At 38.8% G+C, this 15,840-nt stretch overlaps 1 non-coding gene across 1 annotated transcript; it reads left to right on the top strand.

The window, feature by feature from the left end:
• The first annotated feature begins 10,692 nt into the window (after nt 1–10,692).
• LOC149996196 (U1 spliceosomal RNA) lies at nt 10,693–10,851 on the top strand. The gene has a single exon (XR_016507520.1). It is a non-coding gene; the product is annotated as a U1 spliceosomal RNA (small nuclear RNA).
• Nucleotides 10,852–15,840: the final 4,989 nt, after the last annotated feature.

Genomic DNA, 15,840 nt, shown 5'->3' with positions numbered 1-15,840 from the left:
TAACAGGATATAGTGGTTAATTCAGAAATGCATATTCAAATTAAATAAAAACCTCTATAAATAACCTATATTTGTTGAGAGCATCCAATTTTAGGAGACATTTTAATCATGAATAATCATCAAAGTCATTGCTCCTCAAACTTTTTCACAAAAGTATAGTTAACAGCAGAGAAGAATGAATAATTGCCTAGATTTTTTTGTCTCAAGCTAGAATTTTTAGTTTCATCATGTCTTAAATTTAATATAAATGTAGCATTATATATTAAATAATCCTATGTGTAATATAAATATACTGCTTATAATTTTTTTCAAAATTTTTGAGTAAAATTGATATCTGAGAAGACTCCTCATGTTTATTCAGTCACTTTTAACACCCCGGCATACCACAAGTTCCCCTTTCTCCAAACTGCTTTTAGAGTCAAGGTTCTACACTATTTCATGGTTGTTAAATATGCTTCTTTTCATTTTTCTTCTTCTACATTATAGCCAAGGCTATTTATAGTATTGTAGGGAGTAGTTTAATTGATGCTTACCCACTTTGAACCTGAGAGTGTCACAGAGACTATGAAAATTCAGAGGGCAAATTTAATATTACCTCAAACAGTCTTTGCTAAAAGAAATGATCCAGCAAAGCTATCATTTAGAATGGAAGGGCAGATAAAGTGCTTCCCAGACAAGGTAAAGCTAAAAGAGTTCATCATCACCAAGCCATTATTACATGAAATGTTAAAGGGATTTATTTAAGAAAAAGAAGATCAGAACTATGAACATTAAAATGACAACAAATTCACAACTATCAACAACTGAATCTAACAAAACAAACAAAAAAACAGACAAACAAAAAAACAAAGCAAAAAACCAGAACAGAAACAGAATCATAGGTATGGGGATTATTTGGAGGGTTATCAGCTGGGAGGGGGAAGGGATAAAATGGGGGGAAAGGTGCAGGGATTAAGAAGCACTATTGGTAAGTGCAAAATAGACAGGAGGATATTAAGAATAGTATAGGAAAGGTTGAAGCCAAAAAATGTATATGCATAACTCATGGACATGAACTAAGGGGAGGAGGATGGCTGGAGGAAAGGGGTTACTGGGTGGAGAGGGCAAAGGGGGAAAATTGGGACAACAGTAATAGCATAATCAATAAAATATACTTTAAAAAAATACCTATAGAAGAAAAGAAAAAAGAAAGTCCTTCAGACAAAAGGAAAATGATAGAAATATAGGTATACACAGAGGAATGATGAGCACTGGAAAAGGTAACCAGGTACATATGGAAGTTTTTTTTTTTAATTTCAGATAATCAATTGTTTAAATAAAAATAACAAGTGTATTATGTTTATAGCACACATAATTAAAATATATTGATAACAATAGCACAAATGTCAAGAGGACTAAAACAGAAATATGATATAAGATTCTTTTGCTACTTGTGAAATTGTGTATTATCACTTTAAAGTAGACTGTGGTAAGTTCAACATATATATTATAAACCCTAAAGCAGTCAGTAGAATAACAAAATAGTTACAGCTAATAAGCAACAAAGGAGAAAAAAATGAAGCACAAAAAACCTAAAAGAAGGCAAAAAAAAAGGGGGAAAAGGAATAATGAAGAGATGTAACTCATAGAACAGATGGAACAAATAGAAAATAGCAAAATGATAAAACTTAAGTATAATCATATCGATAATCACATTAAATGTAAATGACCTGAGAGAGAAGATGGCAAGAAAGTAGAAGCTGAGTCCACTTGCTCTTGCCCCAACTCAAATACTTGGCTGAACTACCAACAAATAAACTGAACATTCAACGGAATCTTGGCTGATATGAAATTTGGAAGCTAAGGAGAATAAAAGATGCTTCACAACTGGCAGTAAGGAGATGTTATAGGTTGAAGGGGAATACTCCTGTAGCTGTGGAGAGCCTAGTCAGAAATCACAGCTTTGTGTCTCCCTCCTCTTCCAGGGTGGAGAACTCTCAGATCCCAGTGGGAGTGACTTGGATACACAAAGTTGGGGAGATCCAGCCTACACATATATACACAGTGCAGCGAGCAGCACACCCATAGCGGCAGTGGCAAACACCAGCCAGGAAAGTGCCAGAGAGATTCTATCTGTACCTGGGTGGGGTGGAGGCAGGCCACAGCCAGCCGTTTTGGTGAAAGACTTGACTTTTTGGAGCAGTGCTGTGTGTTTGGAAAACCTGACAGTGACTCAGTACAGCAGTGGGTGTGCCCAGAAAAACGTTTTAAAAGAGGAGCTGAGTGTGTTGGCAAGGGACCCCTTGTGCAGCTGTCTTGCCAACAAAGGGAAAAGACTGAAAGCATGGTTTGCTCCCACTGAATACAGCTGGGCAGAGATCAGAAAGGTACAAAGTGAAGAGATTTCTCAGTCCCAGCCCAGCACACTTAGCAGGCCAGAAGTTGTGCAGAGTGGAGACTATGGGGATATGTCTGCTCTGAGGGCAGTGGGCTGGGCACTGGAGGGGCAAGAGTTGAGCACCTGAGATTGTTTACAGCCAGGCATAGCTCCATTCCCTGCAGCAAAGGTCAAACCTCTGGGAAGAGAAGGACAGACCCAGCCCCCACCTTCTGCAGGATTGCAAGAACCACATCCAGCAGGGAAGCTCTACAAAACACAGGACAGGCTCAAGAACCCTCTCTGCAGGGTGCATATCCATAAGAGAAAGAAAGAAAAACGACTACGGGACCCATTTTGAACTTCTCTCAGGAAGACAAAATACACCGGTTCCTAGGGCCCTATTCCACTGAGGCCAGCAAAGAAGGGAGATCAGAAATCAGTGCAGTAAGCGGAAATCAGGGTCCCACCCAGCCTTGGCTTGCACACAGAGCTGCCATTAGCACCCAGCAGGAAAGAGCTGACCCTCTTACACAGATTGGCCTCCCTCTTGAAGAGGACAGCTAATTCATCAAACTCTACATTATTGGAAATACGCTGGGACAAAACAAGATGAGAAGTGCAGGGGCAGGGGGAAAACACTCACAATTTTCCCAGAAGACTGCAAGTGCCTACCAGGGTAGACCCAGGGGTCCCACCCTCCTAATCACAATAGAAGCCCCCTCTACATACAGGTGAAGGTGATACAGGCAGTGCTACTAGAAGTTGGATGGCCCATCCTGGGACCTTGAGCTGATAAAAAAACAGAGTCAGATCCAGAAAGAGAAGACAGAAGGCAAACACCAAACTCCACCTTGTTCTTCAGAATTTGTGTTATTTTATTTATTTCTTTCAGATAGCCATTTAATATTTCTTCTGTTGTGTCAATTGTGTTCCAACTAGCTCTGTATTCTTTGTCTTTTTTCTTTTTTAGACTTTAATATTTTTATTTTATTTTTATTTCAAATCTTACAGTGTATCCTTCCCTTGTTTTACTACATTTTGCTTTCTTCCTGCCCTTTCTTATTTTCATTGTAAATGTTATTTCCCCCCATGCTACACCTTGTTCCTATTCCTTATTCCTACTACTTCTCCTCCCAATATCCTTCCAAAATCATTCTTCCTTCCTTTCGTCAGATCACATTCTTTTTCCCCTTCTTATAATATTATTATTTTATTTCCACCTTTATAAATTATGGCTCGTTTGGCATAGATATTATGGTTATTGCTGTTCTTCAATTGTATTCTTATTTGTTCACTATTTTTTAATTTCAAAACTCACAGGTTACTCTCTCCTTATCTTACTCCATTTTGCCTCCCTCCTACCCTTGCTTTTTTGAGTTTGGAATGTTATTTATTCCCTTTCTAAGCCTAGATTCTATTCCTTGCTCTTATTATATCTCCTTCCTCTATCCTCTCAAAATCATTTTTCTTTACTGTAGACATCTTATACTATCTTTACCCTTTTGTATAATTTCATTCTTTTTCCACCTTTATTAATCTTTGCTCAGCTGTCATTGTTATTGACCCTATTGTGGGTTTTCTGCAATTTTGTTCCCTTTAGTGCACTATTTTGAAAATTTTATTTCAAACCTTATTATACTCTTCCCTTTTCTGACTCCATTTTGCCATCATCCTTCCCTGTTTTACCTTTATTTTACCTTTGTTTTAAATTTTCTCCCTTTCTTCACCTTGTTCCTATTCCCCACTCTTTTATTTCTCATCCCTCTTCCTTCTCAAAATCATTTTTCTCTCCTTTAGTCATCTCATATTCCCCTTTTCCTATCTTATAATACTCTTAATCTCTTCCCACCTTTATTAACCTTTGCTCAATTGCTGTTGATACTGCTGATGTGGGAGGAGGGTATTTTTGCTGGCATGGGTTTGGTTTTCTGGGTAGTATTGCTTTATTAACCAAGCACCTGTATAAGAGCATACAAAATGTGGTGGGGGTTGTGACTCCCATTCAGCCAGCTGGAGGAGAGAATCCACCAACAAATGAGCCATCAGTAATCCAAGCCCAAGTACATCAAGACAGCCCACATAAACTGAATAAAGGATAAGCTTAGAGCATTCAGTTCAAGAGGTCAAAGGGACTGCACCACTGAGTCCTGCAGAACTCCTACCACAGAATTTCACCCCATGAAGACAGGAAGGCAAAGCAGAGCAACCTGAGATGTAGAAACAAACAAAAAGAGTTACCAAAAATGAGGAGACAAAGAAAAAAAAAAACCAATATAAAGGAAAGGAGGAATCCCCAAAAAAGAGCTAAATGAAATTGAGACAAGCAATCTGTCAGACATAGAATTCAAAGTAATGGTTATAAGGATGCTCAAGGAACTCAGTGAGAATTACAAGAATTTTTATGGGCACTACAGGGAATTTAGTGGGAACTACAGCAGCATGAAAAAAGACATAGAAATTTTGAATGAGAACAAGGAGGAAATGGAGAATATAATATCTGAAATGAATTACACTAGAAGGAATTAAAAGCAGGCTAGATGAAGCAGAGGACTGAATCAGTGAGCTGGAACAAGGTAGAAAGAAATACCCAGTCAGAGCAACAAAAATGAAAAAAAAAAAATGATAGTTTAAGGGAGCTTCAGTACAACATGAAACATGACATCATTTACATCATAGGAATATACAAAGGAGAAGAAAAGGAGAAAGGGATAGAAAACCTGTTTGAAAGAACAATGACAGGAAACACTCCTAACTTGGTGAGGGTAAAAGTCATGCAAGTTCAGGAAACACAGAGGGTCCCAATCAAGATAAACCCAAAGAGGCCTACTCCTAGACATATCATAATTAAAGTGGCAAATTTTAAAAACAAAGAACCTTAAAGGCAGCAAAGGAGAAATAGCCAGTAACATACAAGGGAGATCAATAAAGCTATCAGCTGATTTCTCAACATAAACAGTACAAGCCAGAAGGGATTGACATGAAATATTTCAGGTAAAGAAAGGCAAAGAACTACACCCAGTACTACACCATTCAGCAAGGCTCTGATTTAAAATGGAAGGTAAAAAAAAAAAAAAAAGTCTTCCTAGATAGGCTTCCAGCCAAGAGAGGAGTAGGTAGACATGCTTCACTTCCTTCCACAACCATAAGAAAGATTACATCTACCTCAAAACAACCAGAACTGACAGAAAATTGAACTGTATAGAAGTCCAACAAAGATATAAAGAAGTAATACTCATCCAGATGGGTAAAAAAGGCAGAGACAAGGACCCGGGTTAGAGAGGATGCAGTGCTGTGGCCACAGTGGCAGCATGGCAGTAGATGTGGCCAGTCAACTGAAAGAGCAGTCAAACATTATAAAAACTGGGAGGGAGGGACACCTGGGGAGCAATACCAGTCCCAGGCAAGACCTCACAGCTCACGGTTCCATCACAGGAAAATAAAGCCTTATTGTTTCTGACTGTGAAAACCAGTGAAAGCTGGGGAGAAAGCACAGGTCTCTCGGTGGAGTCTACTTAGAAGGCCCCCATGATCCTAGAATGTTCACAAACCCACCCACTCTGGGAATCACCACCAGGACAATAGCCAGAGGGGTGGCCAGCCACATATGGGAAGTGTGTGAAGAGACTGGAAAGGGGCAAGTGTCAGGGAAGTAGCATTATTCCCTCTCTGACCCCTCCCCCATATACAGTGCCACATGGCAGTGAAACTGGTCGTCCCACACTGACAAATAGCTAAGGCTCCACCCTTTAACATAATAGATGTGACAGCTCTACCTAATACACAGAGGCAAACACAGGAGGCTGTCAAGTTGAGAAGACAGAGAAGTATGGCCCAAAAGAAGGTGCAGGTCAAGACTCCAGAGGTATAACCAAGTGACAAGAAGATAGCCAACCTAACATATGAAGAGTTCAAAACACTGGTGATAGTGATGCTCACAGAAATGATTCAGCACAGCAAACGCATAAGGGAAGAACTGAAGGCTATACTAAATGAAATGAAGAAAAATCCACATGAAACGAATGGTGAAGGGAAGGAAGCTCTTGTTCAGATCAATGATTTGGAACACAAAGAAGAGATAAACAGCCACCCAGTAGAGAATAAAGAAACAAGAATTGGAAAAAACAAGGAGAAGCTTAGGAACTTCTGGGAGAACTTTAAACATACCAACATCCAAATCATAGGGGTGCCCAGAAGGAGAAGAGGAAGAGCAAGAAATTGAAAACTTATTTGAAAAAGTAGTGAATGAAAGCTTCCCTAATATCACAAAGGAAATAGACATGCAAGGCCAGGAAGCACAGAGTCCCAAACAAGCTAGACCTAAAGAGGACCACACCAAGGCACAACATAATTAAAATGCCAAAGGTTCAAGATAAAGAGAGAATCTTAAAAACAGCAAGAGAAAAGAAGAGATTTACCTACAAAGGAGTTTCCCTAAGACTGTCAGGTGATTTTGCAAAAGAAACTTTGCAGCAAGTGGGGACTGACAAGAAGTATTCAAAGTGATGAAAAGCAAGGACCTACAACCAAGATTACTCTATCCAGCAAAGCTATCACGTAGAATGGAAGGGCAGATAAGTGCTTCCCAGACAAGATAAAGCTAAAGGAGTTCATCATCACCAAACCATTATTATATGAAATGTTAAATGGACTTATTTAAGAAAATAAGATCAAAACTATGAACATTAAAATGACAACAAACTCACAACTATGGACAATTGAATCTAAAAGATAAAAACAAACTAAGCAAATAACCAGGATTTGAACAGAGTCATAGGTATGGGGATCATTTGGAGGGTTATCAGCTGGGAGGGAGAAGGAGTAAAAATGGGGAAATTATGCAGGGATTAAGAAGCATAAATGGGTGATACAAAATAGACATGGGAAGTTAAGAATAATATAGGAAAGGGTGAGATTGCTGGAGGAAAGGTGGGTACTTGGTGGAGGGGAGGAAAGGGAAAAGAAATTGGGACAACTGTAACAGCATAATCAATAAAATATACTTTAAAAAATCTTTTTAAAGAAACAACTTTGAGTCATTATACATCTATGGATTGATGTTATGGCAATTAATGTGCCCTAATTACTTAAATATACAGCACTTTTATTTGCAATGCTCCAAACATGCATAACTACAGGGGTCACCATTTACATCATAATGTATGTACATGGCATTTCCTGAAGCACACTTAAGAGGCTACAGCTATGTATACATATGGATAGACATAAATGTTCTCCCCCAAGAAGTTTTGCAATTACAAGTTTCCATCAAACTAACTCCGACCTCCCTCTTGGGTTTTACTGTATACGAGCATCAATTTATGTAAAGGTACTTCCCTTTTGTGTCTGTGGTAAGAGATTAAGGTACAATGGATCATACAATAAGAATCTTAATTTGTATCTCTCTGGTGGCTAGTGATGTTGAGCCCTCTCAGAATGGCCATCATTAATAAATTAACAAACAACATATGCTGGTGAGATGTGGTAAAACAGGAACCCTAGTGCACTGTTGGTAAGAATGCAGACTGGTGTGGTAGCCACTCTGGAAAGCAGTATGGAATTTCCTCAGAAAATTAAAAATGGAACTGCCTTTTGATCCAGCAATTCCACTGCTGGGGTTACACTGAAAGCAGGCTGAAACACCAATTCAAAGAACCTATGCACCTCTATGTTCATAGCAATGCTATAGCCAAGTGTTGCAAATAGCCTAAGTGCCCATCAGTAGATGAATGGATAAAAAAACTGTGGTATATCTGCACAATAAAATACCATGCAGCAGAAAGAAAGAAGAAGGAATTCCTACCCTTTGCAACAGCATGGTTGGAACTGGTGACTATTATGCTAACTAAAATAAGTCAGTCAGTGAAAGACAAATACCCTATGATCTCACTTATAAGAGGAATGTTGTAAACAAAATAAACTAATGAGCAAAACAGAACCAGAAGCATGGAAACAGGGAACAGACTGACAGCTGCCAGAGGAAAGTGGGTTGGAGAGGAATGGTGGAAGGAAGGGGAAGGAATTAGTCAAAGAACATGCATGAATGACCCATGAACATGAACAACAGTGTGGGGATGGACTGTGGGAGCTAGAGATGGGCTGGGTGGAGGAGGGCAGAGGGGGAAAAATTGGGACAACTGTAATGGAATGAACGAGAACTTAAAAACAAAAAAGAAAAAAAAGACTCTTAAGGGGAAAATGTACACTTAGGATCAAATCCTTGGATTTGTTCAATTGTGTTAGCCACAAACTCTTCTTAAAAACTATGATCCTCTGGCATGCATTAGGCCACACTTTAGGGCGAGGAAGATAATCACTTTAGGGTGGCAATTTCAGGGTGGGGAAGATAATCACTTTAGGGTGGCAATTTCAGGGTGGGGGAGCTAAGACTATAAAACTAGTTTCCTTTGTCTACTTGGCCTGCACATTCTCCTGACTGTGAGGTGCGCCTGGCTCTGCAGACTCGTGAATAAAGGCCTCGCTTTACTGCTCAAGTCCTGTGTCCCAGTTTTTATTGTGAGTGTTTCTCACATAGCTGACAGAAATGAATCTTTACCTGTTTGTTTGCTGATGGGGTTTTGGTCTCATGGACATCGACTTTGGTTAAAACTAAAATATACATTATCCAGACTTGATGAAGGCATGGAATTGGCTTTAATTCACAATCTTTTGCTGCAAGAGAGCTACAGAAAAATGGATCTCACTCAGGGATGCTCTCTTTTAAAAAGGAGAAAGGACAGGCTCTACAACATTGTCTAAAATGGAGATTTTAATGTTAAAAGAAAGCCATGTATATAAGCTGGAGTAGATAAGAAGGAATCGCAGTAACTTCTTTTTCCACAAAAGAGCAAGACAAAAGAGAAAGCCTGCAATATTATTTTAAGTACCAGTAGACAAGTATGGATTATAAAATATCATTACATAATTGCAGAAATTAGGAAACAACCTAAAATGAGGTATGGATAAATAAATTTTGGTATATCCTGTGTTGGAATGAGAGGCAGACATTAAAAACATGTTTTCAAAATATTCAATAATATGAGAAAGTGGTCATTATAGGCTATAAATTCATTGTTCCTATCAAACAGGAATCAACCTTTTTCTTTCCAACCCTATATTCTTCCTCATGCTATTTCTTTTCCACTGCCAGTATTGTTACAGAGTCAGGGTCTCCAAAAACATCCCCAGAACCTGCGGGTTGGGGGATGGGGAAAAGGGAACAGCTTTTAAGATGCCTTTGCATGACTATGGCTAGTAAATAGTGTCTCAGTTATGCAAATGGTTTGGTTCTTCCAAGGCCCCAAAAAGATGGGAGGGGTTTTGACCGTGGAATGGTGCAGAGGAAAAAGTGGTCCGAAAGCTTGTTCCTGAGAGTAAAACACCAGAAGAAAGAGAGAATGAGGAAATAGCCTTCATTAACACTCTCAATCCAGGGGACAAAGACTTGCAGACAAAAGGAGCTGTTTTGGCACCAAACTGCGCCCAGGTAGAGGCGGTTTCTGTGGCACCACCCTCTCTGCGGGTGGAGGCTGCTTCCACCGCACCACCTCCTCCACAGGTGGGAGTGGCTTCCGCAGCACCTACCCCTCTGCAAACTCAGGGAGCTTCCCTCCCACCACCCCTTTCAGTTATGGCCTCTGAAGTGACCACAAAGCCCATGGCTCCACCCCCACAGGAGGAGGAATGGGTCTCCCCCACCAGAACCCACCAAGGAACCCAGTATACACCGGGGGCCTCCCAATTTAAAGCAAGCCAACTAAATCATGTAAGTGCTTCACCATGGTGGATGAGTCACATGGTTTCTCACCATCTTGTGGGTGGTACATACAGGTGCCACCATCTTTGAAGATGCTGCATGTAACACTGCCGCCATCTTTGAAGTGGGCAAAATGGTGAGTTAGGTATGCTCTTCAGGTGATGTGCCTTGTTAGTATACAATGGCATATGTCTAGACATTCAGGTCATTGCTGCATGACAGGATGTTTGCAAGGTCTAAGCTTCAGAAAATGCAGGATATCTACAAATCTATGGAACTTTTACCTACCAAATACTGAAGTTAAGTATAGTCCTTTACAGTGTGGAAAAGAACAAGAACTGGAAATGGGTTATGGTTAAATCTGAATTTGTAAATATATGGAAAGATTGTGAAAGTTTTTAAACTTGGGAAGAGGAAACCTCAACTACTTGTGGTCTGATTGTATGGTTACTGTACTCTGTATTGGTATTGGCCAATGAGACCTAGGAAAGGTCATCTGGAATCCTCTGTATTGGTATAGGCCATATGCTCTGAAAGGAAAATTGAGGTTTCCCAGGGAAAGTTAAAACTTCACATGTGTATACTTACCTGGCAGGGGAGATACCATGATCACGAAGGTGGTTTTCCGAGGGCGAGGCTTATCCATTGCTCTCCGGATGTGCTGACCCCTGTGATTTCCCCAAATGTGGGAAACTCAAGTGCATAATTTGTGGTAGTGGGGGACTGCGTTTGCGCTCTAAAAAAAACAAAAACAGAAAACAAACAAACAAACAAAAAAAACCTTCACATGTAGGAGAGTGAACAAAAGAAAGTATAAGGCATGGAAATGCAATTTTAGTGAATATTAGAAGGACAAGAATTTTCCTTCACACTATATTTTTCTTCCTACCTGATCCCTCCAGAATTTGGCAATTTGAAAGAGTAAGTAACGACATTAGATTTCTTTGCATAAAACTAATAAGACCAGTCGCTAATAGAGGTTTTGTTAACCAAGACTTTGACTGGAACGTCATGCCTGAAGGAGGCATGCCTAGGCTCTGGTTGTTACCAGAAAACCCTGAGGAACTGGAATTAACTTTTGAAGCTAAGAAAAGCCCACAAGAAAAAAAAGCCTGGCACCTTGGTTGGTTGTGCGGTTCATGGCAATCTTTCCAGGGAAGGAAAGAAGGTTGCTTTCCTGAAAGATGGCCAGAAGAAACCTTAAGGCACAATGGAAAACATGAAAGACTTGGAAAAGACAGGTGTTTACAGGCAAGGCTGAATGGCAGGTGTGTGGCTCAGTTTCTGTGCCCTGACGGCAGACTAACAGTCAACATGAAGGTTCCTTGTATAAGTTCCAGCAAAGCAGACTTAAAGATCATATGTGATCAATCACTGCTCTTGTTGTGTTTATGCAAATTAAAACTGGACTTAATGTAGTCTCTTAAGGAGAAAAAATCATGACTCGAGGAAAATCAAAATGCTCAGTGGTAGACTGTAAACTAGTGTAGCTGTCTATAAAGTTTATTTTCATTTAAAGTTTGTTTTCATTTGAAAGTTAAACTAGGTCTGTGGCATCACCAAAGATGCTTAATTTATAGGCAAGAAGAATGTGAAATGCCTTGCAACTGGATGTCTTTCCAATAAGAGAGTCTTGCAGATATAGACTGGTTTGTGGGTTATGTTGCATAAATTAAAATGTGTGTTCTATTTTCATAGGGCATAAGCCTATGATCTTATTACCTGAGTGATTGTCTGTACATATAGGCATCACTTAGAAATCCATCTGCATTGCTGCCTCCTGAGACTCAACGGTTTGGCTGAACTAAATGGTTGGGTTGGTAAAGTATGCGGTGGTCTGTGGGCTTCACTTTAAACAGTTTCTCTTTTCTATCCTGATGGCTTGGACAGAAAGGGCCCAGAGGACTGAGAGGGGGGAAATCCTAAAATAAAGAAGCCATTTTCTGTCATCTAGTAGTTATGGTTTTAATAATGCCTTTTAACCCTGTTGCCAAATCTATTGCCCCCAGAATATGACAAGGATGCCAGCTTGTCCAACAGTGCCAACCCTTGGAAACTGAACATTTGGCTACCTGGGGACAGCCAACTGACCTGGACTCTGCAAGATCCTTCCTCATGTGGGGAGGCCACCCTCCCCTCCACTCCTGCTCTTATTAGGGATTTCTAGATCCAAGGGTAGGTAGGACAATGATCATGTCCAGCAGGAAGCAGCTAGAGGACCATGAGACCTTCATCCGTTGTCCTTTATAAGATTATAAAGGGTCTTAAGTCTGAGAGCAGGGATTATGTAGGGGCTTCGGCCATTCCTTGTAAGGAATTCCCATCATCTCGTAAGGGCCCCATTGCCTAAGGTTTGTAAAAATTTGTCAATATCTGCTGCTAGCATTAAGTAATTGCCTCTTTGAGGCTTTTCTCTTGCAGAGAATCTGACCTTTTTGCAGAGCTGTCTGTCCTGCAGAGAATTCGGGTAAGCAGCTGACTACAACTAAAGATAACCCCGTAAACCTTGACCCTGTTGCTGCCAGATGTCACGTACACACCTACCTGCAGCTGCCTCACCGCCACTTCCTGCCAGGGTTGTTTTCTCAACGAAGGAAAAGACCCTATACAAACCCTGCCCTAAACCACATTCGGGGTTGGCGCCATTTTGGAGACTTGGTCTCAGCCTGGCCACCTTTGCTTTCCTTATCCACTGTCTTTGAGTGGTTTATTCTCGCTTAATCTGCTGTAACAATATAAATTGGAGCATAATGAAAGATGTGTTTTAAGGAGACATGCATAGACAGTGAATTTTAAAGCTTGAGGGGATTTCAGAGATCATTTAGCTAAAATTCATCATTTTGCAAAGGAAACTGACACTGGAAAATTAAATATCTCATCTAAGGTCTCAGTTCCAGCATTGACACTTGCTGAAACCTAGGTTTCCTTACTCCCAAATTTAGCACATTTTACTTTCTACTACAACATGCTACATTTGAGGCTGGGTCAGATCAGATTACAGTAGTCCCCCCTTATCCATAGGGGATATGTTCCAATGCCTGAAAACTGGGATTGTACTGAACTCTTATTTATATTATATTTTTCCTATACATACATACCTTATCACTTCAAGGAAGCACTTTATGGCTTTTCTTTGGCACATCCAAACTGCGAAGTGTCATGACTCTTGTACTTGGGGGCTGAAATAAGTATACATTTGAACTTATATCCTCAAATTAAGTGTAAATTTCAAACCTGACAAAAAGAAGTAAATAATATTTGATTTTTTAAACTATTTTATTTATTTATTTATTTCTAGAGAGAGGGAAGGGAGGAGAAAGAGGAGAGAAACATCTATTAGTGAGACACAGTTGACTCTCCCACATCCCCAACTGGGGACCCTTAACCCAGGCATGTGTCCTGAATGGGAATCAAACTGGCAACCTTTCAGCTTGCAGGCCAGCACTCAGTCTACTGAGCCACACCAGCCAGGGCATAAGTAATATTTTAATTTTTAGTTTTTTCATAAGTAATATTTTAAAAAGCACATTTTCTCTTAAAGGTAAGTTATAAAAACAAAACAAAAACACAGGCTAAATTTAAATAGTAATCTTGGTTTTAAAAGGTAATGTACTTTTTCTCTTTAGATTTATTTTCAATATAAAAATGTATATAGAGAATTAAAAGCTATTTATTTTTTTACAGTGAAAATTTTCCAGATGAGAAAGCTTTAAAATGTTGGCCTTATAGACCATTTCTAGGAATTTATCTTAATTTAGTAAATAATCAGAAATGTTAAAAGATTTATGCATAAGAATTTCATAGCAACACCATTTATAAGAAAGTAAGGTAAATAGTTTAAATGACCACTTAAGGAAATAGTACTCCATACAAGGAACATGATGCAGTCACTGAAAATGTTTTTGCAGAGTTTTAAATAATTTGTTCTAATAAATTGTAATGAAAAAAGGCAGTGTACTCAAGTAAAGAATTTAAACTTCATAAGCTTAAAAATTACATAAACCGCAACAGTCATTTACATCTAGATAAAGGAATTATTCATTATTCTTCCAGTTGTCATTTAAAAAATATTTTCTTTAACATACTTAAAAAATTTTCTTTACCTATGTGTACCACTTTTATAATCAGAAAAAGAAATTCATTACTTGTTATAGATATGTGTTTATGTCCCAATGATATGTTTTCAGTATCATCATGTGAGTATAAATATTGTTGACCAAAAGAAAAGTTTCATATTACTGAAATCCAAATAATGCAGTTTTCAAAACACTGATACATATCCCATAACTTGTAAAATTATAATGATTTAGTATAATTTATTAATTATTTTGACATGGTGGGTTCTCAGTATGTTTGTTGATAGCTGATGATGGAGGTACCTCAGTTGATTTACTAAGTTCCTTGAATCTATCAGTTAATAACTCTCCCAGCAAGAGTTTAATGATATGATGTCAAAAAGGTGTTCATAAAATTGCCATTAGTTTGTGTGGTACAACTTTGCAAACAATTATTTTGTATGTGAAAAAGAACAGTTTCTTAAGTGCTAATATTTTACTAATTAAAAGAGAAAAATTTGTTTTTACCTTGTTTATTTTGACCAGCTGTGAACTTCAGGTAATATTCTATGATCTGACATCACCAATAAAAAAAGTTTTCTTGTAGAAATGACTGTAGGGTTGTTATAAGTTTTAAAGATCATATATGTAAAGTGCCTAGCATAGTACATGGTGGTTATTATAGTAATATATGAGAGGGGACCAAAAATCAGAATTTATTTATTAAAAATTGTGTATTTATTCTTACATGTTTAAACTCCAGTTGCCTTCAAAGTCCTCTCCACTTGATGCACTACACATATCAAGACTTTTTTTCCACTGCTCAAAACAGTTTTTGAACTTGTCAATTTTGATGCTCTTTAGTGCTTTTGCCATTTTTTGTTTCACCTCTTCTACATCGGCAAAATGTTTCCCTTTGAGGACTTTTTTCATCTAGGGAAACAAAAAATGTCAAAAAGTCACTCAGGACAAGATTGGGGGAATAGGGAGGGTGGGGCATGCAATTTTTGGTCAAAAACTGCTGAACACACAGTGCAGTGTGGGCAGGTGCACTTGTAAATCACCCGTCCTGAAATGGGTAAAGATGTTGAGTCTTCAAAAAAATTCACTAAAGCTGAACAGTCTCTCACAATGATGTCAGTTGGTACACAGATACAGATGGGTTCTGAGGACACTCACCTAGAGGGGGGAGCCTGTACTACAAGGGGCCCGCCCTCCAGAAGATAATTCTGGGTTTTTTGGGTCTCCTCTCATATAATATTACTATGACTTCTCACCTATTATATTCTTCTATATAGGATGAATTGAAAAAATACAAAGTGCAGTCTATTTAAAAACATTTTTCTAGACTTGCAGATAAGGATGGGGAGTGAAGAAAGACCACACAGTCTTCCTACCCAAATACTTTACAAAAGGGCAAAACAAAAAACAGTAAAAATTCTTTTAACAAAATTACTAGAAGTAGCCAGAAAATGTCCACAACCTAAACAACAAAGGCCAAAATAATGCTGTTATTTCAAAACAAATAAATTTGGGACAGGAAGAAATGAAACAGACATGGCTGGAAATGAATTCACACCAAAAGGAGACTGTCATTCCTAGCACATTTCTCTAGCCAACTTATTCTTCTATTATCCAAGATAATTATGCCTTCTCTCTCCTAAATCTCACTT

The sequence above is a fragment of the Furipterus horrens genome, unplaced genomic scaffold (assembly GCF_987537825.1).
Source record: "Furipterus horrens unplaced genomic scaffold, mFurHor1.1.pri manual_scaffold_12, whole genome shotgun sequence".
Classification (NCBI taxonomy): domain Eukaryota; kingdom Metazoa; phylum Chordata; class Mammalia; order Chiroptera; family Furipteridae; genus Furipterus; species Furipterus horrens.
The sequence above is the reverse complement of the archived record's forward strand: the minus strand, read 5'-3'. Positions and strand labels throughout refer to the sequence as shown.